Source organism: Lathyrus oleraceus, unplaced genomic scaffold (assembly GCF_024323335.1).
Source record: "Lathyrus oleraceus cultivar Zhongwan6 unplaced genomic scaffold, CAAS_Psat_ZW6_1.0 chrUn0747, whole genome shotgun sequence".
In the NCBI taxonomy this organism is placed as follows: domain Eukaryota; kingdom Viridiplantae; phylum Streptophyta; class Magnoliopsida; order Fabales; family Fabaceae; genus Lathyrus; species Lathyrus oleraceus.
In genome coordinates, this window is record NW_026113138.1 from 773 (window position 1) to 26,500 (window position 25,728).

General features: G+C 30.8%; 17 non-coding genes across 17 annotated transcripts; all 17 read left to right on the forward strand.

The window, feature by feature from the left end:
* The first annotated feature begins 461 nt into the window (after window positions 1-461).
* Window positions 462-532, forward strand: TRNAC-GCA (transfer RNA cysteine (anticodon GCA)). The gene has a single exon. It is a non-coding gene; the product is annotated as a tRNA-Cys (tRNA).
* Window positions 533-1,977: 1,445 nt separating this feature from the next.
* Window positions 1,978-2,050, forward strand: TRNAC-GCA (transfer RNA cysteine (anticodon GCA)). The gene has a single exon. It is a non-coding gene; the product is annotated as a tRNA-Cys (tRNA).
* Window positions 2,051-3,569: 1,519 nt separating this feature from the next.
* Window positions 3,570-3,641, forward strand: TRNAC-GCA (transfer RNA cysteine (anticodon GCA)). Its single transcript has one exon. It is a non-coding gene; the product is annotated as a tRNA-Cys (tRNA).
* Window positions 3,642-5,078: 1,437 nt separating this feature from the next.
* On the forward strand, window positions 5,079-5,150 carry TRNAC-GCA (transfer RNA cysteine (anticodon GCA)). The gene has a single exon. It is a non-coding gene; the product is annotated as a tRNA-Cys (tRNA).
* Window positions 5,151-6,640: 1,490 nt separating this feature from the next.
* Window positions 6,641-6,712, forward strand: TRNAC-GCA (transfer RNA cysteine (anticodon GCA)). Its single transcript has one exon. It is a non-coding gene; the product is annotated as a tRNA-Cys (tRNA).
* Window positions 6,713-8,205: 1,493 nt separating this feature from the next.
* On the forward strand, window positions 8,206-8,277 carry TRNAC-GCA (transfer RNA cysteine (anticodon GCA)). The gene has a single exon. It is a non-coding gene; the product is annotated as a tRNA-Cys (tRNA).
* Window positions 8,278-9,769: 1,492 nt separating this feature from the next.
* TRNAC-GCA (transfer RNA cysteine (anticodon GCA)) lies at window positions 9,770-9,841 on the forward strand. Its single transcript has one exon. It is a non-coding gene; the product is annotated as a tRNA-Cys (tRNA).
* Window positions 9,842-11,334: 1,493 nt separating this feature from the next.
* Window positions 11,335-11,406, forward strand: TRNAC-GCA (transfer RNA cysteine (anticodon GCA)). Its single transcript has one exon. It is a non-coding gene; the product is annotated as a tRNA-Cys (tRNA).
* A 1,493-nt stretch (window positions 11,407-12,899) lies between these two features.
* On the forward strand, window positions 12,900-12,971 carry TRNAC-GCA (transfer RNA cysteine (anticodon GCA)). The gene has a single exon. It is a non-coding gene; the product is annotated as a tRNA-Cys (tRNA).
* A 1,493-nt stretch (window positions 12,972-14,464) lies between these two features.
* On the forward strand, window positions 14,465-14,536 carry TRNAC-GCA (transfer RNA cysteine (anticodon GCA)). Its single transcript has one exon. It is a non-coding gene; the product is annotated as a tRNA-Cys (tRNA).
* A 1,490-nt stretch (window positions 14,537-16,026) lies between these two features.
* TRNAC-GCA (transfer RNA cysteine (anticodon GCA)) lies at window positions 16,027-16,098 on the forward strand. Its single transcript has one exon. It is a non-coding gene; the product is annotated as a tRNA-Cys (tRNA).
* Window positions 16,099-17,591: 1,493 nt separating this feature from the next.
* On the forward strand, window positions 17,592-17,663 carry TRNAC-GCA (transfer RNA cysteine (anticodon GCA)). Its single transcript has one exon. It is a non-coding gene; the product is annotated as a tRNA-Cys (tRNA).
* Window positions 17,664-19,156: 1,493 nt separating this feature from the next.
* On the forward strand, window positions 19,157-19,228 carry TRNAC-GCA (transfer RNA cysteine (anticodon GCA)). Its single transcript has one exon. It is a non-coding gene; the product is annotated as a tRNA-Cys (tRNA).
* A 1,483-nt stretch (window positions 19,229-20,711) lies between these two features.
* On the forward strand, window positions 20,712-20,783 carry TRNAC-GCA (transfer RNA cysteine (anticodon GCA)). The gene has a single exon. It is a non-coding gene; the product is annotated as a tRNA-Cys (tRNA).
* Window positions 20,784-22,272: 1,489 nt separating this feature from the next.
* On the forward strand, window positions 22,273-22,344 carry TRNAC-GCA (transfer RNA cysteine (anticodon GCA)). Its single transcript has one exon. It is a non-coding gene; the product is annotated as a tRNA-Cys (tRNA).
* Window positions 22,345-23,835: 1,491 nt separating this feature from the next.
* Window positions 23,836-23,907, forward strand: TRNAC-GCA (transfer RNA cysteine (anticodon GCA)). Its single transcript has one exon. It is a non-coding gene; the product is annotated as a tRNA-Cys (tRNA).
* A 1,489-nt stretch (window positions 23,908-25,396) lies between these two features.
* On the forward strand, window positions 25,397-25,468 carry TRNAC-GCA (transfer RNA cysteine (anticodon GCA)). Its single transcript has one exon. It is a non-coding gene; the product is annotated as a tRNA-Cys (tRNA).
* The last annotated feature ends 260 nt before the right edge of the window (window positions 25,469-25,728 follow it).

The following is a 25,728-nucleotide window of genomic DNA, read 5'->3' on the forward strand; positions in this document are numbered from 1 at the left end:
AACTTCACCATAACTCCAAAAATCAAGCAGAAATGTAAATTACAAAATATAAAGCATTCATATTACTTCCGAATTGAGTTTCAACAACCATTTACAATCTTAATAATAACTTTTACAATCTTATAGTCACTCATTTGCTACCATAATCTCATTTCTTTCTTCATCAACTTATACAATGTGACATAACCTATAATTGAATTCTAAAAAACTAAATATGTAATCAATTCATTAGAAAAACATATATAGTGTAACAAAGTTACATAAACCAAACAAAATATGTTTTCCTCTTTAATCCATACAATTAGAAAAATAATGTCAAAATAATTGAAAATAATCAAATAATAGGGAGAAACATACATCATATCAGCGTAACAGTGACCAGACTCTAATCAAATTTAAGAAATAAAACTTATGTGAATATATCTTAATGTTGGTTCTTTATTTTGGAAAAGCATCATCATTGGTCCATAGCTCAGTGGTAGAGCATTTGACTGCAGATCAGAGGTCACCGGTTCGAACCCGGTTGGCCCTTTTTTAATTGTCAAGATATTTTAATGAGAATTATTGTGAGTTTGCAAGACTATGGAAAATCAAGAGGGGTAAATAGGGGTGTAACGATTTGGTTTGGATCAGGGAATGGAGTGCTAGAAGTTATGCTCTGTAGCCACCCAGAAGCAGCGGCAGATGTTCTGACGAAAGCGATCAAGACTCGTCAATTTCTCCACTTGAGGGATGAAATTTGTGTTTAGCTTTGATTAGTTGAATATGAATTAAGGATGGTATTAGAAGTAATTCATATTCAATAGTAGTAGTATTAATTTTGTTAAGCTTAACCTAGCTAGTGTAGGTTAGCATTTTGCCTACATGGCATTATTATTTGTGTATATAACTAGTGTAGTTACGTACCATTTGATGTAACTGTTTTAGAAGAGTACAGAAGTTTGTATTTCATTTTCTCTCTTATCTCTCTTTTTGGATATTCATCTTCTTCATCTGTACCACAAAAAGAAAGTATTCATGAAATATTCAAATTATTTTCGAGGAAAGTTTATATAGTAAATAAGTACATAAATAGGGAAATATCTAGAATAAAACTTTGACAAAATGTTAAGAGTAGGTTGATTGGATAATAATACCACCATTTGATCCTTAACTCAGTGGTATAACATTTGACTGTAGACCAAGAGATCGCAATTTTAAACTGGTTGGGTCCCTTTTTTTATAAGTTCTCAAAAGATATTTTAGTAGATTGATGTTATTGCAAGATTGGGGAAAAAGAAAGGGTCAAATTTACCTACCAAGAACCACACCTGAGAACATCGCAAGAACAAACAAAGAAAAGGATAAGGGAAAAAAGATGGCAAGATAATGAAGGCGTATAAATAAAAGGAAGAGAATAAGAAAACAAAGAGTTAAATAATGAAGAAAATTCTCTAAGAGCATATAAACAATAACCTATCATTATTGAACACCATCAGCATAACACCAAAGTGATAGCACATGTTCACATCATAAAGATAAAACAAACTTCACCATAACTCCAAAAATCAAGCAAAATGTAAATTACAAATAATAAAGCATTCATATTTACTTCCGAATTTGTTTTCAACAACCATTTACAAATCTTAATAATAACTTTTACAATCTTATAGTCACTCATTTGCTACCATAATCTTCATTTCTTCATCAACTTATACAATGTGACATAACCTATAATTGAATTCTAAAAAACTAAATATGTAATCAATTCATTAGAAACATATAAGTGTAACAAAGTTAACATAACCAAAACAATATGTGTTTCCTCTTTAATCCATACAATTAGAAAAATGTCAAAATAATTGAAATAATCAAATATATAGGAGAAACATACATCATATCAGCGTAACAGTGACCAACTCTAATCAAATTTAAGAAATAAAAACTTATGTGAATATATCTTAATGTTGGTTCTTTATTTGGAAAAGCATCATCATTGGGTCCATAGCTCAGTGGTAGAGCATTTGACTGCAGATCAAGAGGTCACCGGTTCGAACCCGGGTTGGGCCTTTTTTAATAAGTTGTCAAGATATTTTAAGGAATTATTGTGAGTTGGTTGCAAGACTATGGAAAATCAAAGGGGGTAAATAGGGGTGTAACGATTTGGTTTGGATCAGGAATGGAGTGCTAGAAGTTATGCTCTGTAGCCACCCAGAAGCAGCTGGCAGATGTTCTGACGAAAGCGATCAAGACTCGTCAATTTCTCCACTTGAGGGATAAATTTGTGTGTGTTAGCTTTGATTTTTGAATATGAATTAAGGGATGGTATTAGAAGTAATTCATATTCAATAGTAGTAGTATTAATTTTGTTAAGCTTAACCTAGCTAGTGTAGGTTAGCATTTTGCCTACATGGCATTATTATTTTGTGTATAAAACTAGTGTAGTTACGTAGCCATTTGATGTAACTGTTTTAGAAGAGTAGCAGAAGTTTGTATTTCAATTTTCTCTCTTATCTCTCTTTTGGATATTCATCTTCTTCATCTTTTGTACCAACAAAAAGAAATCATGAAAATATTCAAATTATTTTACGAGGAAAGTTTATATAGTAAATAAGTAAATAAATAGGGAAATATCATAGAATAAAACATTGACAAAATGTTAAGAGTAGGTTGATTGGATAATAATACCACCATTTGATCCTTAACTCAGTGGTTAACATTTGACTGTAGACCAGAGAGATCGCAATTTTTAACTGGTTGGGTCCTTTTTTATAAGTTCTCAAAAGATATTTTAGTAAGAATTGATGTTAATTGCAAGATTGGGGAAAAAGAAAACGGGGGTCAAATTTACCTACCAAGAACACACATGAGAACACCGCAAGAAAAAACAAACAAAAAAGAAAAAAAGGAAAAGGATAAAGGGAAAGAAAAGATGGCAAGATAATGAAGGGCGTATAAATAAAAGGAAGAGAATAAGAAACAAAGGAGTTTTAGTGAAAATAATGAAGGGAAACAAAGAAAGAAAATTCTCTAAGAGCATATAAAACAATAACCTATCATTATTGAACAACATCAGCATACACGAAAGTGATAGCACATGTTCACATCATAAGAGAATAAAACAAACTTCACCATAACTCCAAAAATCAAGCAGAAAATGTAAATTACAAAATAATAAAGCATTCATATTTACTTCCGAATTTGAGTTTCAACAACCATTTACAAATCTTAATAATAACTTTTACAATCTTATAGTCACTCATTTGCTACCATAATCTTCATTTCTTCATCAACTTATACAATGTGACATAACCTATAATTGAATTCTAAAAAACTAAATATGTAATCAATTCATTAGAAAAACATATATAGTGTAACAAAGTTAACATAAACCAAAACAAATATGTGTTTCCTCTTTAATCCATACAATTAGAAAAATAATGTCAAAATAATTGAAAATAATCAAATAAATAGGGAGAAACATACATCATATCAGCGTAACAGTGACCAGACTCTAATCAAATTTAAGAAATAAAACTTATGTGAATATATCTTAATGTTGGTTCTTTATTTCGAAAAGCATCATCATTGGGTCCATAGCTCAGTGGTAGAGCATTTGACTGCAGATCAAGAGGTCACCGGTTCGAACCCGGTTGGGCCCTTTTTTAATAAGTTGTCAAGATATTTTATAGAGAATTATTGTGAGTTGCAAGACTATGGAAAAATCAAGAGGGGGTAAATAGGGGTGTAACGATTTGGTTTGGATCAGGGAATGGAGTGCTAGAAGTTATGCTCTGTAGCCACCCAGAAGCAGCTGGCAGATGTTCTGACGAAAGCGATCAAGACTCGTCAATTTCTCCACTTGAGGGATGAAATTTGTGTTGTTAGCTTTGATTAGTTGAATATGAATTAAGGGATGGTATTAGAAGTAATTCATATTCAATAGTAGTAGTATTAATTTTGTTAAGCTTAACCTAGCTAGTGTAGGTTAGCATTTTGCCTAACTGTTTTAGAAGAGTAGCAGAAGTTTGTATTTCAATTTTCTCTCTTATCTCTCTTTTTGGATATTCATCTTCTTCATCTTTTGTGTACCAACAAAAAGAAAGTAATCATGAAAATATTCAAATTATTTTACGAGGAAAGTTTATATAGTAAATAAGTAAATAAATAGGGAAATATCATAGAAGAAAACTTTGACAAAAATGTTAAGAGTAGGTTGATTGGATAGTAATACCACCATTTGATCCTTAACTCAGTGGTATAACATTTGACTGTAGACCAAGAGAGATCGCAATTTTAAACTGGTTGGGTCCTTTTTTTATAAGTTCTCAAAAGATATTTTAGTAAGAATTGATGTTAATTGCAAGATTGGGGAAAAAGAAAAGGGGTCAAATTTACCTACCAAGAACACACATGAGAACATCGCAAGAACAAACAAAGAAAAGGATAAGGGAAAGAAAAGATGGCAAGATAATGAAGGGCGTATAAATAAAAGGAAGAGAATAAGAAAACAAAGGAGTTAAATAATGAAGAAAATTCTCTAAGAGCATATAAAACAATAACCTATCATTATTGAACAACATCAGCATAACACGAAAGTGATAGCACATGTTCACATCATAAAGAATAAAACAAACTTCACCATAACTCCAAAAATCAAGCAGAAATGTAAATTACAAAATAATAAAGCATTCATATTTACTTCCGAATTTGAGTTTCAACAACCATTTACAAATCTTAATAATAACTTTTACAATCTTATAGTCACTCATTTGCTACCATAATCTTCATTTCTTCATCAACTTATACAATGTGACATAACCTATAATTGAATTCTAAAAAACTAATATGTAATCAATTCATTAGAAAAACATATATAGTGTAACAAAGTTAACATAAACCAAAACAAATATGTGTTTCCTCTTTAATCCATACAATTAGAAAAATAATGTCAAAATAATTGAAAATAATCAAATAAATAGGGAGAAACATACATCATATCAGCGTAACAGTGACCAGACTCTAATCAAATTTAAGAAATAAAAACTTATGTGAATATATCTTAATGTTGGTTCTTTATTTGGAAAAGCATCATCATTGGGTCCATAGCTCAGTGGTAGAGCATTTGACTGCAGATCAAGAGGTCACCGGTTCGAACCCGGTTGGGCCCTTTTTTAATAAGTTGTCAAGATATTTTAATGAGAATTATTGTGAGTTGCAAGACTATGGAAAAATCAAGAGGGGGTAAATAGGGGTGTAACGATTTGGTTTGGATCAGGGAATGGAGTGCTAGAAGTTATGCTCTGTAGCCACCCAGAAGCAGCTGGCAGATGTTCTGACGAAAGCGATCAAGACTCGTCAATTTCTCCACTTGAGGGATGAAATTTGTGTTGTTAGCTTTGATTAGTTGAATATGAATTAAGGGATGGTATTAGAAGTAATTCATATTCAATAGTAGTAGTATTAATTTTGTTAAGCTTAACCTAGCTAGTGTAGGTTAGCATTTTGCCTACATGGCATTATTATTTGTGTATATAAACTAGTGTAGTTACGTAGCCATTTGATGTAACTGTTTTAGAAGAGTAGCAGAAGTTTGTATTTCAATTTTCTCTCTTATCTCTCTTTTTGATATTCATCTTCTTCATCTTTTGTACCAACAAAAAGAAAGTAATCATGAAAATATTCAAATTATTTTACGAGGAAAGTTTATATAGTAAATAAGTAAATAAATAGGGAAATATCATAGAAGAAAACTTTGACAAAAATGTTAAGAGTAGGTTGATTGGATAATAATACCACCATTTGATCCTTAACTCAGTGGTATAACATTTGACTGTAGACCAAGAGATCGCAATTTTAAACTGGTTGGGTCCTTTTTTTATAAGTTCTCAAAAGATATTTTAGTAAGAATTGATGTTAATTGCAAGATTGGGGAAAAAGAAAAGGGGTCAAATTTACCTACCAAGAACACACATGAGAACATCGCAAGAACAAACAAAGAAAAGGATAAGGGAAAGAAAAGATGGCAAGATAATGAAGGGCGTATAAATAAAAGGAAGAGAATAAGAAAACAAAGGAGTTAAATAATGAAGAAAATTCTCTAAGAGCATATAAAACAATAACCTATCATTATTGAACAACATCAGCATAACACGAAAGTGATAGCACATGTTCACATCATAAAGAATAAAACAAACTTCACCATAACTCCAAAAATCAAGCAGAAAATGTAAATTACAAAATAATAAAGCATTCATATTTACTTCCGAATTTGAGTTTCAACAACCATTTACAAATCTTAATAATAACTTTTACAATCTTATAGTCACTCATTTGCTACCATAATCTTCATTTCTTCATCAACTTATACAATGTGACATAACCTATAATTGAATTCTAAAAAACTAAATATGTAATCAATTCATTAGAAAAACATATATAGTGTAACAAAGTTAACATAAACCAAAACAAATATGTGTTTCCTCTTTAATCCATACAATTAGAAAAATAATGTCAAAATAATTGAAAATAATCAAATAAATAGGGAGAAACATACATCATATCAGCGTAACAGTGACCAGACTCTAATCAAATTTAAGAAATAAAAACTTATGTGAATATATCTTAATGTTGGTTCTTTATTTGGAAAAGCATCATCATTGGGTCCATAGCTCAGTGGTAGAGCATTTGACTGCAGATCAAGAGGTCACCGGTTCGAACCCGGTTGGGCCCTTTTTTAATAAGTTGTCAAGATATTTTAATGAGAATTATTGTGAGTTGCAAGACTATGGAAAAATCAAGAGGGGGTAAATAGGGGTGTAACGATTTGGTTTGGATCAGGGAATGGAGTGCTAGAAGTTATGCTCTGTAGCCACCCAGAAGCAGCTGGCAGATGTTCTGACGAAAGCGATCAAGACTCGTCAATTTCTCCACTTGAGGGATGAAATTTGTGTTGTTAGCTTTGATTAGTTGAATATGAATTAAGGGATGGTATTAGAAGTAATTCATATTCAATAGTAGTAGTATTAATTTTGTTAAGCTTAACCTAGCTAGTGTAGGTTAGCATTTTGCCTACATGGCATTATTATTTGTGTATATAAACTAGTGTAGTTACGTAGCCATTTGATGTAACTGTTTTAGAAGAGTAGCAGAAGTTTGTATTTCAATTTTCTCTCTTATCTCTCTTTTTGGATATTCATCTTCTTCATCTTTTGTACCAACAAAAAGAAAGTAATCATGAAAATATTCAAATTATTTTACGAGGAAAGTTTATATAGTAAATAAGTAAATAAATAGGGAAATATCATAGAATAAAACATTGACAAAAATGTTAAGAGTAGGTTGATTGGATAATAATACCACCATTTGATCCTTAACTCAGTGGTATAACATTTGACTGTAGACCAAGAGAGATCGCAATTTTAAACTGGTTGGGTCCTTTTTTTATAAGTTCTCAAAAGATATTTTAGTAAGAATTGATGTTAATTGCAAGATTGGGGAAAAAGAAAAGGGGTCAAATTTACCTACCAAGAACACACATGAGAACATCGCAAGAACAAACAAAGAAAAGGATAAGGGAAAGAAAAGATGGCAAGATAATGAAGGGCGTATAAATAAAAGGAAGAGAATAAGAAAACAAAGGAGTTAAATAATGAAGAAAATTCTCTAAGAGCATATAAAACAATAACCTATCATTATTGAACAACATCAGCATAACACGAAAGTGATAGCACATGTTCACATCATAAAGAATAAAACAAACTTCACCATAACTCCAAAAATCAAGCAGAAAATGTAAATTACAAAATAATAAAGCATTCATATTTACTTCCGAATTTGAGTTTCAACAACCATTTACAAATCTTAATAATAACTTTTACAATCTTATAGTCACTCATTTGCTACCATAATCTTCATTTCTTCATCAACTTATACAATGTGACATAACCTATAATTGAATTCTAAAAAACTAAATATGTAATCAATTCATTAGAAAAACATATATAGTGTAACAAAGTTAACATAAACCAAAACAAATATGTGTTTCCTCTTTAATCCATACAATTAGAAAAATAATGTCAAAATAATTGAAAATAATCAAATAAATAGGGAGAAACATACATCATATCAGCGTAACAGTGACCAGACTCTAATCAAATTTAAGAAATAAAAACTTATGTGAATATATCTTAATGTTGGTTCTTTATTTGGAAAAGCATCATCATTGGGTCCATAGCTCAGTGGTAGAGCATTTGACTGCAGATCAAGAGGTCACCGGTTCGAACCCGGTTGGGCCCTTTTTTAATAAGTTGTCAAGATATTTTAATGAGAATTATTGTGAGTTGCAAGACTATGGAAAAATCAAGAGGGGGTAAATAGGGGTGTAACGATTTGGTTTGGATCAGGGAATGGAGTGCTAGAAGTTATGCTCTGTAGCCACCCAGAAGCAGCTGGCAGATGTTCTGACGAAAGCGATCAAGACTCGTCAATTTCTCCACTTGAGGGATGAAATTTGTGTTGTTAGCTTTGATTAGTTGAATATGAATTAAGGGATGGTATTAGAAGTAATTCATATTCAATAGTAGTAGTATTAATTTTGTTAAGCTTAACCTAGCTAGTGTAGGTTAGCATTTTGCCTACATGGCATTATTATTTGTGTATATAAACTAGTGTAGTTACGTAGCCATTTGATGTAACTGTTTTAGAAGAGTAGCAGAAGTTTGTATTTCAATTTTCTCTCTTATCTCTCTTTTTGGATATTCATCTTCTTCATCTTTTGTACCAACAAAAAGAAAGTAATCATGAAAATATTCAAATTATTTTACGAGGAAAGTTTATATAGTAAATAAGTAAATAAATAGGGAAATATCATAGAATAAAACATTGACAAAAATGTTAAGAGTAGGTTGATTGGATAATAATACCACCATTTGATCCTTAACTCAGTGGTATAACATTTGACTGTAGACCAAGAGAGATCGCAATTTTAAACTGGTTGGGTCCTTTTTTATAAGTTCTCAAAAGATATTTTAGTAAGAATTGATGTTAATTGCAAGATTGGGGAAAAAGAAAAGGGGTCAAATTTACCTACCAAGAACACACATGAGAACATCGCAAGAACAAACAAAGAAAAGGATAAGGGAAAGAAAAGATGGCAAGATAATGAAGGGCGTATAAATAAAAGGAAGAGAATAAGAAAACAAAGGAGTTAAATAATGAAGAAAATTCTCTAAGAGCATATAAAACAATAACCTATCATTATTGAACAACATCAGCATAACACGAAAGTGATAGCACATGTTCACATCATAAAGAATAAAACAAACTTCACCATAACTCCAAAAATCAAGCAGAAAATGTAAATTACAAAATAATAAAGCATTCATATTTACTTCCGAATTTGAGTTTCAACAACCATTTACAAATCTTAATAATAACTTTTACAATCTTATAGTCACTCATTTGCTACCATAATCTTCATTTCTTCATCAACTTATACAATGTGACATAACCTATAATTGAATTCTAAAAAACTAAATATGTAATCAATTCATTAGAAAAACATATATAGTGTAACAAAGTTAACATAAACCAAAACAAATATGTGTTTCCTCTTTAATCCATACAATTAGAAAAATAATGTCAAAATAATTGAAAATAATCAAATAAATAGGGAGAAACATACATCATATCAGCGTAACAGTGACCAGACTCTAATCAAATTTAAGAAATAAAAACTTATGTGAATATATCTTAATGTTGGTTCTTTATTTGGAAAAGCATCATCATTGGGTCCATAGCTCAGTGGTAGAGCATTTGACTGCAGATCAAGAGGTCACCGGTTCGAACCCGGTTGGGCCCTTTTTTAATAAGTTGTCAAGATATTTTAATGAGAATTATTGTGAGTTGCAAGACTATGGAAAAATCAAGAGGGGGTAAATAGGGGTGTAACGATTTGGTTTGGATCAGGGAATGGAGTGCTAGAAGTTATGCTCTGTAGCCACCCAGAAGCAGCTGGCAGATGTTCTGACGAAAGCGATCAAGACTCGTCAATTTCTCCACTTGAGGGATGAAATTTGTGTTGTTAGCTTTGATTAGTTGAATATGAATTAAGGGATGGTATTAGAAGTAATTCATATTCAATAGTAGTAGTATTAATTTTGTTAAGCTTAACCTAGCTAGTGTAGGTTAGCATTTTGCCTACATGGCATTATTATTTGTGTATATAAACTAGTGTAGTTACGTAGCCATTTGATGTAACTGTTTTAGAAGAGTAGCAGAAGTTTGTATTTCAATTTTCTCTCTTATCTCTCTTTTTGGATATTCATCTTCTTCATCTTTTGTACCAACAAAAAGAAAGTAATCATGAAAATATTCAAATTATTTTACGAGGAAAGTTTATATAGTAAATAAGTAAATAAATAGGGAAATATCATAGAATAAAACATTGACAAAAATGTTAAGAGTAGGTTGATTGGATAATAATACCACCATTTGATCCTTAACTCAGTGGTATAACATTTGACTGTAGACCAAGAGAGATCGCAATTTTAAACTGGTTGGGTCCTTTTTTTATAAGTTCTCAAAAGATATTTTAGTAAGAATTGATGTTAATTGCAAGATTGGGGAAAAAGAAAAGGGGTCAAATTTACCTACCAAGAACACACATGAGAACATCGCAAGAACAAACAAAGAAAAGGATAAGGGAAAGAAAAGATGGCAAGATAATGAAGGGCGTATAAATAAAAGGAAGAGAATAAGAAAACAAAGGAGTTAAATAATGAAGAAAATTCTCTAAGAGCATATAAAACAATAACCTATCATTATTGAACAACATCAGCATAACACGAAAGTGATAGCACATGTTCACATCATAAAGAATAAAACAAACTTCACCATAACTCCAAAAATCAAGCAGAAAATGTAAATTACAAAATAATAAAGCATTCATATTTACTTCCGAATTTGAGTTTCAACAACCATTTACAAATCTTAATAATAACTTTTACAATCTTATAGTCACTCATTTGCTACCATAATCTTCATTTCTTCATCAACTTATACAATGTGACATAACCTATAATTGAATTCTAAAAAACTAAATATGTAATCAATTCATTAGAAAAACATATATAGTGTAACAAAGTTAACATAAACCAAAACAAATATGTGTTTCCTCTTTAATCCATACAATTAGAAAAATAATGTCAAAATAATTGAAAATAATCAAATAAATAGGGAGAAACATACATCATATCAGCGTAACAGTGACCAGACTCTAATCAAATTTAAGAAATAAAAACTTATGTGAATATATCTTAATGTTGGTTCTTTATTTGGAAAAGCATCATCATTGGGTCCATAGCTCAGTGGTAGAGCATTTGACTGCAGATCAAGAGGTCACCGGTTCGAACCCGGTTGGGCCCTTTTTTAATAAGTTGTCAAGATATTTTAATGAGAATTATTGTGAGTTGCAAGACTATGGAAAAATCAAGAGGGGGTAAATAGGGGTGTAACGATTTGGTTTGGATCAGGGAATGGAGTGCTAGAAGTTATGCTCTGTAGCCACCCAGAAGCAGCTGGCAGATGTTCTGACGAAAGCGATCAAGACTCGTCAATTTCTCCACTTGAGGGATGAAATTTGTGTTGTTAGCTTTGATTAGTTGAATATGAATTAAGGGATGGTATTAGAAGTAATTCATATTCAATAGTAGTAGTATTAATTTTGTTAAGCTTAACCTAGCTAGTGTAGGTTAGCATTTTGCCTACATGGCATTATTATTTGTGTATATAAACTAGTGTAGTTACGTAGCCATTTGATGTAACTGTTTTAGAAGAGTAGCAGAAGTTTGTATTTCAATTTTCTCTCTTATCTCTCTTTTTGGATATTCATCTTCTTCATCTTTTGTACCAACAAAAAGAAAGTAATCATGAAAATATTCAAATTATTTTACGAGGAAAGTTTATATAGTAAATAAGTAAATAAATAGGGAAATATCATAGAATAAAACATTGACAAAAATGTTAAGAGTAGGTTGATTGGATAATAATACCACCATTTGATCCTTAACTCAGTGGTATAACATTTGACTGTAGACCAAGAGAGATCGCAATTTTAAACTGGTTGGGTCCTTTTTTTATAAGTTCTCAAAAGATATTTTAGTAAGAATTGATGTTAATTGCAAGATTGGGGAAAAAGAAAAGGGGTCAAATTTACCTACCAAGAACACACATGAGAACATCGCAAGAACAAACAAAGAAAAGGATAAGGGAAAGAAAAGATGGCAAGATAATGAAGGGCGTATAAATAAAAGGAAGAGAATAAGAAAACAAAGGAGTTAAATAATGAAGAAAATTCTCTAAGAGCATATAAAACAATAACCTATCATTATTGAACAACATCAGCATAACACGAAAGTGATAGCACATGTTCACATCATAAAGAATAAAACAAACTTCACCATAACTCCAAAAATCAAGCAGAAAATGTAAATTACAAAATAATAAAGCATTCATATTTACTTCCGAATTTGAGTTTCAACAACCATTTACAAATCTTAATAATAACTTTTACAATCTTATAGTCACTCATTTGCTACCATAATCTTCATTTCTTCATCAACTTATACAATGTGACATAACCTATAATTGAATTCTAAAAAACTAAATATGTAATCAATTCATTAGAAAAACATATATAGTGTAACAAAGTTAACATAAACCAAAACAAATATGTGTTTCCTCTTTAATCCATACAATTAGAAAAATAATGTCAAAATAATTGAAAATAATCAAATAAATAGGGAGAAACATACATCATATCAGCGTAACAGTGACCAGACTCTAATCAAATTTAAGAAATAAAAACTTATGTGAATATATCTTAATGTTGGTTCTTTATTTGGAAAAGCATCATCATTGGGTCCATAGCTCAGTGGTAGAGCATTTGACTGCAGATCAAGAGGTCACCGGTTCGAACCCGGTTGGGCCCTTTTTTAATAAGTTGTCAAGATATTTTAATGAGAATTATTGTGAGTTGCAAGACTATGGAAAAATCAAGAGGGGGTAAATAGGGGTGTAACGATTTGGTTTGGATCAGGGAATGGAGTGCTAGAAGTTATGCTCTGTAGCCACCCAGAAGCAGCTGGCAGATGTTCTGACGAAAGCGATCAAGACTCGTCAATTTCTCCACTTGAGGGATGAAATTTGTGTTGTTAGCTTTGATTAGTTGAATATGAATTAAGGGATGGTATTAGAAGTAATTCATATTCAATAGTAGTAGTATTAATTTTGTTAAGCTTAACCTAGCTAGTGTAGGTTAGCATTTTGCCTACATGGCATTATTATTTGTGTATATAAACTAGTGTAGTTACGTAGCCATTTGATGTAACTGTTTTAGAAGAGTAGCAGAAGTTTGTATTTCAATTTTCTCTCTTATCTCTCTTTTTGGATATTCATCTTCTTCATCTTTTGTACCAACAAAAAGAAAGTAATCATGAAAATATTCAAATTATTTTACGAGGAAAGTTTATATAGTAAATAAGTAAATAAATAGGGAAATATCATAGAATAAAACATTGACAAAAATGTTAAGAGTAGGTTGATTGGATAATAATACCACCATTTGATCCTTAACTCAGTGGTATAACATTTGACTGTAGACCAAGAGAGATCGCAATTTTAAACTGGTTGGGTCCTTTTTTTATAAGTTCTCAAAAGATATTTTAGTAAGAATTGATGTTAATTGCAAGATTGGGGAAAAAGAAAAGGGGTCAAATTTACCTACCAAGAACACACATGAGAACATCGCAAGAACAAACAAAGAAAAGGATAAGGGAAAGAAAAGATGGCAAGATAATGAAGGGCGTATAAATAAAAGGAAGAGAATAAGAAAACAAAGGAGTTAAATAATGAAGAAAATTCTCTAAGAGCATATAAAACAATAACCTATCATTATTGAACAACATCAGCATAACACGAAAGTGATAGCACATGTTCACATCATAAAGAATAAAACAAACTTCACCATAACTCCAAAAATCAAGCAGAAAATGTAAATTACAAAATAATAAAGCATTCATATTTACTTCCGAATTTGAGTTTCAACAACCATTTACAAATCTTAATAATAACTTTTACAATCTTATAGTCACTCATTTGCTACCATAATCTTCATTTCTTCATCAACTTATACAATGTGACATAACCTATAATTGAATTCTAAAAAACTAAATATGTAATCAATTCATTAGAAAAACATATATAGTGTAACAAAGTTAACATAAACCAAAACAAATATGTGTTTCCTCTTTAATCCATACAATTAGAAAAATAATGTCAAAATAATTGAAAATAATCAAATAAATAGGGAGAAACATACATCATATCAGCGTAACAGTGACCAGACTCTAATCAAATTTAAGAAATAAAAACTTATGTGAATATATCTTAATGTTGGTTCTTTATTTGGAAAAGCATCATCATTGGGTCCATAGCTCAGTGGTAGAGCATTTGACTGCAGATCAAGAGGTCACCGGTTCGAACCCGGTTGGGCCCTTTTTTAATAAGTTGTCAAGATATTTTATGAGAATTATTGTGAGTTGCAAGACTATGGAAAAATCAAGAGGGGGTAAATAGGGGTGTAACGATTTGGTTTGGATCAGGGAATGGAGTGCTAGAAGTTATGCTCTGTAGCCACCCAGAAGCAGCTGGCAGATGTTCTGACGAAAGCGATCAAGACTCGTCAATTTCTCCACTTGAGGGATGAAATTTGTGTTGTTAGCTTTGATTAGTTGAATATGAATTAAGGGATGGTATTAGAAGTAATTCATATTCAATAGTAGTAGTATTAATTTTGTTAAGCTTAACCTAGCTAGTGTAGGTTAGCATTTTGCCTACATGGCATTATTATTTGTGTATATAAACTAGTGTAGTTACGTAGCCATTTGATGTAACTGTTTTAGAAGAGTAGCAGAAGTTTGTATTTCAATTTTCTCTCTTATCTCTCTTTTTGGATATTCATCTTCTTCATCTTTTGTACCAACAAAAAGAAAGTAATCATGAAAATATTCAAATTATTTTACGAGGAAAGTTTATATAGTAAATAAGTAAATAAATAGGGAAATATCATAGAAGAAAACTTTGACAAAAATGTTAAGAGTAGGTTGATTGGATAATAATACCACCATTTGATCCTTAACTCAGTGGTATAACATTTGACTGTAGACCAAGAGATCGCAATTTTAAACTGGTTGGGTCCTTTTTTTATAAGTTCTCAAAAGATATTTTAGTAAGAATTGATGTTAATTGCAAGATTGGGGAAAAAGAAAAGGGGTCAAATTTACCTACCAAGAACACACATGAGAACATCGCAAGAACAAACAAAGAAAAGGATAAGGGAAAGAAAAGATGGCAAGATAATGAAGGGCGTATAAATAAAAGGAAGAGAATAAGAAAACAAAGGAGTTAAATAATGAAGAAAATTCTCTAAGAGCATATAAAACAATAACCTATCATTATTGAACAACATCAGCATAACACGAAAGTGATAGCACATGTTCACATCATAAAGAATAAAACAAACTTCACCATAACTCCAAAAATCAAGCAGAAAATGTAAATTACAAAATAATAAAGCATTCATATTTACTTCCGAATTTGAGTTTCAACAACCATTTACAAATCTTAATAATAACTTTTACAATCTTATAGTCACTCATTTGCTACCATAATCTTCATTTCTTCATCAACTTATACAATGTGACATAACCTATAATTGAATTCTAAAAAACTAAATATGTAATCAATTCATTAGAAAAACATATATAGTGTAACAAAGTTAACATAAACCAAAACAAATATGTGTTTCCTCTTTAATCCATACAATTAGAAAAATAATGTCAAAATAATTGAAAATAATCAAATAAATAGGGAGAAACATACATCATATCAGCGTAACAGTGACCAGACTCTAATCAAATTTAAGAAATAAAAACTTATGTGAATATATCTTAATGTTGGTTCTTTATTTGGAAAAGCATCATCATTGGGTCCATAGCTCAGTGGTAGAGCATTTGACTGCAGATCAAGAGGTCACCGGTTCGAACCCGGTTGGGCCCTTTTTTAATAAGTTGTCAAGATATTTTAATGAGAATTATTGTGAGTTGCAAGACTATGGAAAAATCAAGAGGGGGTAAATAGGGGTGTAACGATTTGGTTTGGATCAGGGAATGGAGTGCTAGAAGTTATGCTCTGTAGCCACCCAGAAGCAGCTGGCAGATGTTCTGACGAAAGCGATCAAGACTCGTCAATTTCTCCACTTGAGGGATGAAATTTGTGTTGTTAGCTTTGATTAGTTGAATATGAATTAAGGGATGGTATTAGAAGTAATTCATATTCAATAGTAGTAGTATTAATTTTGTTAAGCTTAACCTAGCTAGTGTAGGTTAGCATTTTGCCTACATGGCATTATTATTTGTGTATATAAACTAGTGTAGTTACGTAGCCATTTGATGTAACTGTTTTAGAAGAGTAGCAGAAGTTTGTATTTCAATTTTCTCTCTTATCTCTCTTTTTGGATATTCATCTTCTTCATCTTGTGTACCAACAAAAAGAAAGTAATCATGAAAATATTCAAATTATTTTACGAGGAAAGTTTATATAGTAAATAAGTAAATAAATAGGGAAATATCATAGAATAAAACATTGACAAAAATGTTAAGAGTAGGTTGATTGGATAATAATACCACCATTTGATCCTTAACTCAGTGGTATAACATTTGACTGTAGACCAAGAGAGATCGCAATTTTAAACTGGTTGGGTCCTTTTTTTATAAGTTCTCAAAAGATATTTTAGTAAGAATTGATGTTAATTGCAAGATTGGGGAAAAAGAAAAGGGGTCAAATTTACCTACCAAGAACACACATGAGAACATCGCAAGAACAAACAAAGAAAAGGATAAGGGAAAGAAAAGATGGCAAGATAATGAAGGGCGTATAAATAAAAGGAAGAGAATAAGAAAACAAAGGAGTTAAATAATGAAGAAAATTCTCTAAGAGCATATAAAACAATAACCTATCATTATTGAACAACATCAGCATAACACGAAAGTGATAGCACATGTTCACATCATAAAGAATAAAACAAACTTCACCATAACTCCAAAAATCAAGCAGAAAATGTAAATTACAAAATAATAAAGCATTCATATTTACTTCCGAATTTGAGTTTCAACAACCATTTACAAATCTTAATAATAACTTTTACAATCTTATAGTCACTCATTTGCTACCATAATCTTCATTTCTTCATCAACTTATACAATGTGACATAACCTATAATTGAATTCTAAAAAACTAAATATGTAATCAATTCATTAGAAAAACATATATAGTGTAACAAAGTTAACATAAACCAAAACAAATATGTGTTTCCTCTTTAATCCATACAATTAGAAAAATAATGTCAAAATAATTGAAAATAATCAAATAAATAGGGAGAAACATACATCATATCAGCGTAACAGTGACCAGACTCTAATCAAATTTAAGAAATAAAAACTTATGTGAATATATCTTAATGTTGGTTCTTTATTTGGAAAAGCATCATCATTGGGTCCATAGCTCAGTGGTAGAGCATTTGACTGCAGATCAAGAGGTCACCGGTTCGAACCCGGTTGGGCCCTTTTTTAATAAGTTGTCAAGATATTTTAATGAGAATTATTGTGAGTTGCAAGACTATGGAAAAATCAAGAGGGGGTAAATAGGGGTGTAACGATTTGGTTTGGATCAGGGAATGGAGTGCTAGAAGTTATGCTCTGTAGCCACCCAGAAGCAGCTGGCAGATGTTCTGACGAAAGCGATCAAGACTCGTCAATTTCTCCACTTGAGGGATGAAATTTGTGTTGTTAGCTTTGATTAGTTGAATATGAATTAAGGGATGGTATTAGAAGTAATTCATATTCAATAGTAGTAGTATTAATTTTGTTAAGCTTAACCTAGCTAGTGTAGGTTAGCATTTTGCCTACATGGCATTATTATTTGTGTATATAAACTAGTGTAGTTACGTAGCCATTTGATGTAACTGTTTTAGAAGAGTAGCAGAAGTTTGTATTTCAATTTTCTCTCTTATCTCTCTTTTTGGATATTCATCTTCTTCATCTTTTGTACCAACAAAAAGAAAGTAATCATGAAAATATTCAAATTATTTTACGAGGAAAGTTTATATAGTAAATAAGTAAATAAATAGGGAAATATCATAGAATAAAACATTGACAAAAATGTTAAGAGTAGGTTGATTGGATAATAATACCACCATTTGATCCTTAACTCAGTGGTATAACATTTGACTGTAGACCAAGAGAGATCGCAATTTTAAACTGGTTGGGTCCTTTTTTTATAAGTTCTCAAAAGATATTTTAGTAAGAATTGATGTTAATTGCAAGATTGGGGAAAAAGAAAAGGGGTCAAATTTACCTACCAAGAACACACATGAGAACATCGCAAGAACAAACAAAGAAAAGGATAAGGGAAAGAAAAGATGGCAAGATAATGAAGGGCGTATAAATAAAAGGAAGAGAATAAGAAAACAAAGGAGTTAAATAATGAAGAAAATTCTCTAAGAGCATATAAAACAATAACCTATCATTATTGAACAACATCAGCATAACACGAAAGTGATAGCACATGTTCACATCATAAAGAATAAAACAAACTTCACCATAACTCCAAAAATCAAGCAGAAAATGTAAATTACAAAATAATAAAGCATTCATATTTACTTCCGAATTTGAGTTTCAACAACCATTTACAAATCTTAATAATAACTTTTACAATCTTATAGTCACTCATTTGCTACCATAATCTTCATTTCTTCATCAACTTATACAATGTGACATAACCTATAATTGAATTCTAAAAAACTAAATATGTAATCAATTCATTAGAAAAACATATATAGTGTAACAAAGTTAACATAAACCAAAACAAATATGTGTTTCCTCTTTAATCCATACAATTAGAAAAATAATGTCAAAATAATTGAAAATAATCAAATAAATAGGGAGAAACATACATCATATCAGCGTAACAGTGACCAGACTCTAATCAAATTTAAGAAATAAAAACTTATGTGAATATATCTTAATGTTGGTTCTTTATTTGGAAAAGCATCATCATTGGGTCCATAGCTCAGTGGTAGAGCATTTGACTGCAGATCAAGAGGTCACCGGTTCGAACCCGGTTGGGCCCTTTTTTAATAAGTTGTCAAGATATTTTAATGAGAATTATTGTGAGTTGCAAGACTATGGAAAAATCAAGAGGGGGTAAATAGGGGTGTAACGATTTGGTTTGGATCAGGGAATGGAGTGCTAGAAGTTATGCTCTGTAGCCACCCAGAAGCAGCTGGCAGATGTTCTGACGAAAGCGATCAAGACTCGTCAATTTCTCCACTTGAGGGATGAAATTTGTGTTGTTAGCTTTGATTAGTTGAATATGAATTAAGGGATGGTATTAGAAGTAATTCATATTCAATAGTAGTAGTATTAATTTTGTTAAGCTTAACCTAGCTAGTGTAGGTTAGCATTTTGCCTACATGGCATTATTATTTGTGTATATAAACTAGTGTAGTTACGTAGCCATTTGATGTAACTGTTTTAGAAGAGTAGCAGAAGTTTGTATTTCAATTTTCTCTCTTATCTCTCTTTTTGGATATTCATCTTCTTCATCTTTTGTACCAACAAAAAGAAAGTAATCATGAAAATATTCAAATTATTTTACGAGGAAAGTTTATATAGTAAATAAGTAAATAAATAGGGAAATATCATAGAATAAAACATTGACAAAAATGTTAAGAGTAGGTTGATTGGATAATAATACCACCATTTGATCCTTAACTCAGTGGTATAACATTTGACTGTAGACCAAGAGAGATCGCAATTTTAAACTGGTTGGGTCCTTTTTTTATAAGTTCTCAAAAGATATTTTAGTAAGAATTGATGTTAATTGCAAGATTGGGGAAAAAGAAAAGGGGTCAAATTTACCTACCAAGAACACACATGAGAACATCGCAAGAACAAACAAAGAAAAGGATAAGGGAAAGAAAAGATGGCAAGATAATGAAGGGCGTATAAATAAAAGGAAGAGAATAAGAAAACAAAGGAGTTAAATAATGAAGAAAATTCTCTAAGAGCATATAAAACAATAACCTATCATTATTGAACAACATCAGCATAACACGAAAGTGATAGCACATGTTCACATCATAAAGAATAAAACAAACTTCACCATAACTCCAAAAATCAAGCAGAAAATGTAAATTACAAAATAATAAAGCATTCATATTTACTTCCGAATTTGAGTTTCAACAACCATTTACAAATCTTAATAATAACTTTTACAATCTTATAGTCACTCATTTGCTACCATAATCTTCATTTCTTCATCAACTTATACAATGTGACATAACCTATAATTGAATTCTAAAAAACTAAATATGTAATCAATTCATTAGAAAAACATATATAGTGTAACAAAGTTAACATAAACCAAAACAAATATGTGTTTCCTCTTTAATCCATACAATTAGAAAAATAATGTCAAAATAATAAAATAAATAGGGAGAAACATACATCATATCAGCGTAACAGTGACCAGACTCTAATCAAATTTAAGAAATAAAAACTTATGTGAATATATCTTAATGTTGGTTCTTTATTTGGAAAAGCATCATCATTGGGTCCATAGCTCAGTGGTAGAGCATTTGACTGCAGATCAAGAGGTCACCGGTTCGAACCCGGTTGGGCCCTTTTTTAATAAGTTGTCAAGATATTTTATAGAGAATTATTGTGAGTTGCAAGACTATGGAAAAATCAAGAGGGGGTAAATAGGGGTGTAACGATTTGGTTTGGATCAGGGAATGGAGTGCTAGAAGTTATGCTCTGTAGCCACCCAGAAGCAGCTGGCAGATGTTCTGACGAAAGCGATCAAGACTCGTCAATTTCTCCACTTGAGGGATGAAATTTGTGTTGTTAGCTTTGATTAGTTGAATATGAATTAAGGGATGGTATTAGAAGTAATTCATATTCAATAGTAGTAGTATTAATTTTGTTAAGCTTAACCTAGCTAGTGTAGGTTAGCATTTTGCCTACATGGCATTATTATTTGTGTATATAAACTAGTGTAGTTACGTAGCCATTTGATGTAACTGTTTTAGAAGAGTAGCAGAAGTTTGTATTTCAATTTTCTCTCTTATCTCTCTTTTTGATATTCATCTTCTTCATCTTGTGTACCAACAAAAAGAAAGTAATCATGAAAATATTCAAATTATTTTACGAGGAAAGTTTATATAGTAAATAAGTAAATAAATAGGGAAATATCATAGAAGAAAACTTGACAAAAATGTTAAGAGTAGGTTGATTGGATAGTAATACCACCATTTGATCCTTAACTCAGTGGTATAACATTTGACTGTAGACCAAGAGATCGCAATTTTAAACTGGTTGGGTCCTTTTTTTATAAGTTCTCAAAAGATATTTTAGTAAGAATTGATGTTAATTGCAAGATTGGGGAAAAAGAAAAGGGGTCAAATTTACCTACCAAGAACACACATGAGAACATCGCAAGAACAAACAAAGAAAAGGATAAGGGAAAGAAAAGATGGCAAGATAATGAAGGGCGTATAAATAAAAGGAAGAGAATAAGAAAACAAAGGAGTTAAATAATGAAGAAAATTCTCTAAGAGCATATAAAACAATAACCTATCATTATTGAACAACATCAGCATAACACGAAAGTGATAGCACATGTTCACATCATAAAGAATAAAACAAACTTCACCATAACTCCAAAAATCAAGCAGAAAATGTAAATTACAAAATAATAAAGCATTCATATTTACTTCCGAATTTGAGTTTCAACAACCATTTACAAATCTTAATAATAACTTTTACAATCTTATAGTCACTCATTTGCTACCATAATCTTCATTTCTTCATCAACTTATACAATGTGACATAACCTATAATTGAATTCTAAAAAACTAAATATGTAATCAATTCATTAGAAAAACATATATAGTGTAACAAAGTTAACATAAACCAAAACAAATATGTGTTTCCTCTTTAATCCATACAATTAGAAAAATAATGTCAAAATAATTGAAAATAATCAAATAAATAGGGAGAAACATACATCATATCAGCGTAACAGTGACCAGACTCTAATCAAATTTAAGAAATAAAAACTTATGTGAATATATCTTAATGTTGGTTCTTTATTTGGAAAAGCATCATCATTGGGTCCATAGCTCAGTGGTAGAGCATTTGACTGCAGATCAAGAGGTCACCGGTTCGAACCCGGTTGGGCCCTTTTTTAATAAGTTGTCAAGATATTTTAATGAGAATTATTGTGAGTTGCAAGACTATGGAAAAATCAAGAGGGGGTAAATAGGGGTGTAACGATTTGGTTTGGATCAGGGAATGGAGTGCTAGAAGTTATGCTCTGTAGCCACCCAGAAGCAGCTGGCAGATGTTCTGACGAAAGCGATCAAGACTCGTCAATTTCTCCACTTGAGGGATGAAATTTGTGTTGTTAGCTTTGATTAGTTGAATATGAATTAAGGGATGGTATTAGAAGTAATTCATATTCAATAGTAGTAGTATTAATTTTGTTAAGCTTAACCTAGCTAGTGTAGGTTAGCATTTTGCCTACATGGCATTATTATTTGTGTATATAAACTAGTGTAGTTACGTAGCCATTTGATGTAACTGTTTTAGAAGAGTAGCAGAAGTTTGTATTTCAATTTTCTCTCTTATCTCTCTTTTTGGATATTCATCTTCTTCATCTTGTTTACCAACAAAAAGAAAGTAATCATGAAAATATTCAAATTATTTTACGAGGAAAGTTTATATAGTAAATAAGTAAATAAATAGGGAAATATCATAGAATAAAACTTTGACAAAAATGTTAAGAGTAGGTTGATTGGATAATAATACCACCATTTGATCCTTAACTCAGTGGTATAACATTTGACTGTAGACCAAGAGATCGCAATTTTAAACTGGTTGGGTCCTTTTTTTATAAGTTCTCAAAAGATATTTTAGTAAGAATTGATGTTAATTGCAAGATTGGGGAAAAAGAAAAGGGGTCAAATTTACCTACCAAGAACACACATGAGAACATCGCAAGAACAAACAAAGAAAAGGATAAGGGAAAGAAAAGATGGCAAGATAATGAAGGGCGTATAAATAAAAGGAAGAGAATAAGAAAACAAAGGAGTTAAATAATGAAGAAAATTCTCTAAGAGCATATAAAACAATAACCTATCATTATTGAACAACATCAGCATAACACCAAAGTGATAGCACATGTTCACATCATAAAGAATAAAACAAACTTCACCATAACTCCAAAAATCAAGCAGAAAATGTAAATTACAAAATAATAAAGCATTCATATTTACTTCCGAATTTGAGTTTCAACAACCATTTACAAATCTTAATAATAACTTTTACAATCTTATAGTCACTCATTTGCTACCATAATCTTCATTTCTTCATCAACTTATACAATGTGACATAACCTATAATTGAATTCTAAAAAACTAAATATGTAATCAATTCATTAGAAAAACATATATAGTGTAACAAAGTTAACATAAACCAAAACAAATATGTGTTTCCTCTTTAATCCATACAATTAGAAAAATAATGTCAAAATAATTGAAAATAATCAAATAAATAGGGAGAAACATACATCATATCAGCGTAACAGTGACCAGACTCTAATCAAATTTAAGAAATAAAAACTTATGTGAATATATCTTAATGTTGGTTCTTTATTTGGAAAAGCATCATCATTGGGTCCATAGCTCAGTGGTAGAGCATTTGACTGCAGATCAAGAGGTCACCGGTTCGAACCCGGTTGGGCCCTTTTTTAATAAGTTGTCAAGATATTTTAAGAGAATTATTGTGAGTTGCAAGACTATGGAAAAATCAAGAGGGGGTAAATAGGGGTGTAACGATTTGGTTTGGATCAGGGAATGGAGTGCTAGAAGTTATGCTCTGTAGCCACCCAGAAGCAGCTGGCAGATGTTCTGACGAAAGCGATCAAGACTCGTCAATTTCTCCACTTGAGGGATGAAATTTGTGTTGTTAGCTTTGATTAGTTGAATATGAATTAAGGGATGGTATTAGAAGTAATTCATATTCAATAGTAGTAGTATTAATTTTGTTAAGCTTAACCTAGCTAGTGTAGGTTAGCATTTTGCCTACATGGCATTATTATTTGTGTATATAAACTAGTGTAGTTACGTAGCCATTTGATGTAACTGTTTTAGAAGAGTAGCAGAAGTTTGTATTTCAATTTTCTCTCTTATCTCTCTTTTTGGATATTCATCTTCTTCATCTTTGTACCAACAAAAAGAAAGTAATCATGAAAATATTCAAATTATTTTACGAGGAAAGTTTATATAGTAAATAAGTAAATAAATAGGGAAATATCATAGAATAAAACTTTGACAAAAATGTTAAGAGTAGGTTGATTGGATAATAATACCACCATTTGATCCTTAACTCAGTGGTATAACATTTGACTGTAGACCAAGAGATCGCAATTTTAAACTGGTTGGGTCCTTTTTTTATAAGTTCTCAAAAGATATTTTAGTAAGAATTGATGTTAATTGCAAGATTGGGGAAAAAGAAAAGGGGTCAAATTTACCTACCAAGAACACACATGAGAACATCGCAAGAACAAACAAAGAAAAGGATAAGGGAAAGAAAAGATGGCAAGATAATGAAGGGCGTATAAATAAAAGGAAGAGAATAAGAAAACAAAGGAGTTAAATAATGAAGAAAATTCTCTAAGAGCATATAAAACAATAACCTATCATTATTGAACAACATCAGCATAACACCAAAGTGATAGCACATGTTCACATCATAAAGAATAAAACAAACTTCACCATAACTCCAAAAATCAAGCAGAAAATGTAAATTACAAAATAATAAAGCATTCATATTTACTTCCGAATTTGAGTTTCAACAACCATTTACAAATCTTAATAATAACTTTTACAATCTTATAGTCACTCATTTGCTACCATAATCTTCATTTCTTCATCAACTTATACAATGTGACATAACCTATAATTGAATTCTAAAAAACTAAATATGTAATCAATTCATTAGAAAAACATATATAGTGTAACAAAGTTAACATAAACCAAAACAAATATGTGTTTCCTCTTTAATCCATACAATTAGAAAAATAATGTCAAAATAATTGAAAATAATCAAATAAATAGGGAGAAACATACATCATATCAGCGTAACAGTGACCAGACTCTAATCAAATTTAAGAAATAAAAACTTATGTGAATATATCTTAATGTTGGTTCTTTATTTGGAAAAGCATCATCATTGGGTCCATAGCTCAGTGGTAGAGCATTTGACTGCAGATCAAGAGGTCACCGGTTCGAACCCGGTTGGGCCCTTTTTTAATAAGTTGTCAAGATATTTTAATGAGAATTATTGTGAGTTGCAAGACTATGGAAAAATCAAGAGGGGGTAAATAGGGGTGTAACGATTTGGTTTGGATCAGGGAATGGAGTGCTAGAAGTTATGCTCTGTAGCCACCCAGAAGCAGCTGGCAGATGTTCTGACGAAAGCGATCAAGACTCGTCAATTTCTCCACTTGAGGGATGAAATTTGTGTTGTTAGCTTTGATTAGTTGAATATGAATTAAGGGATGGTA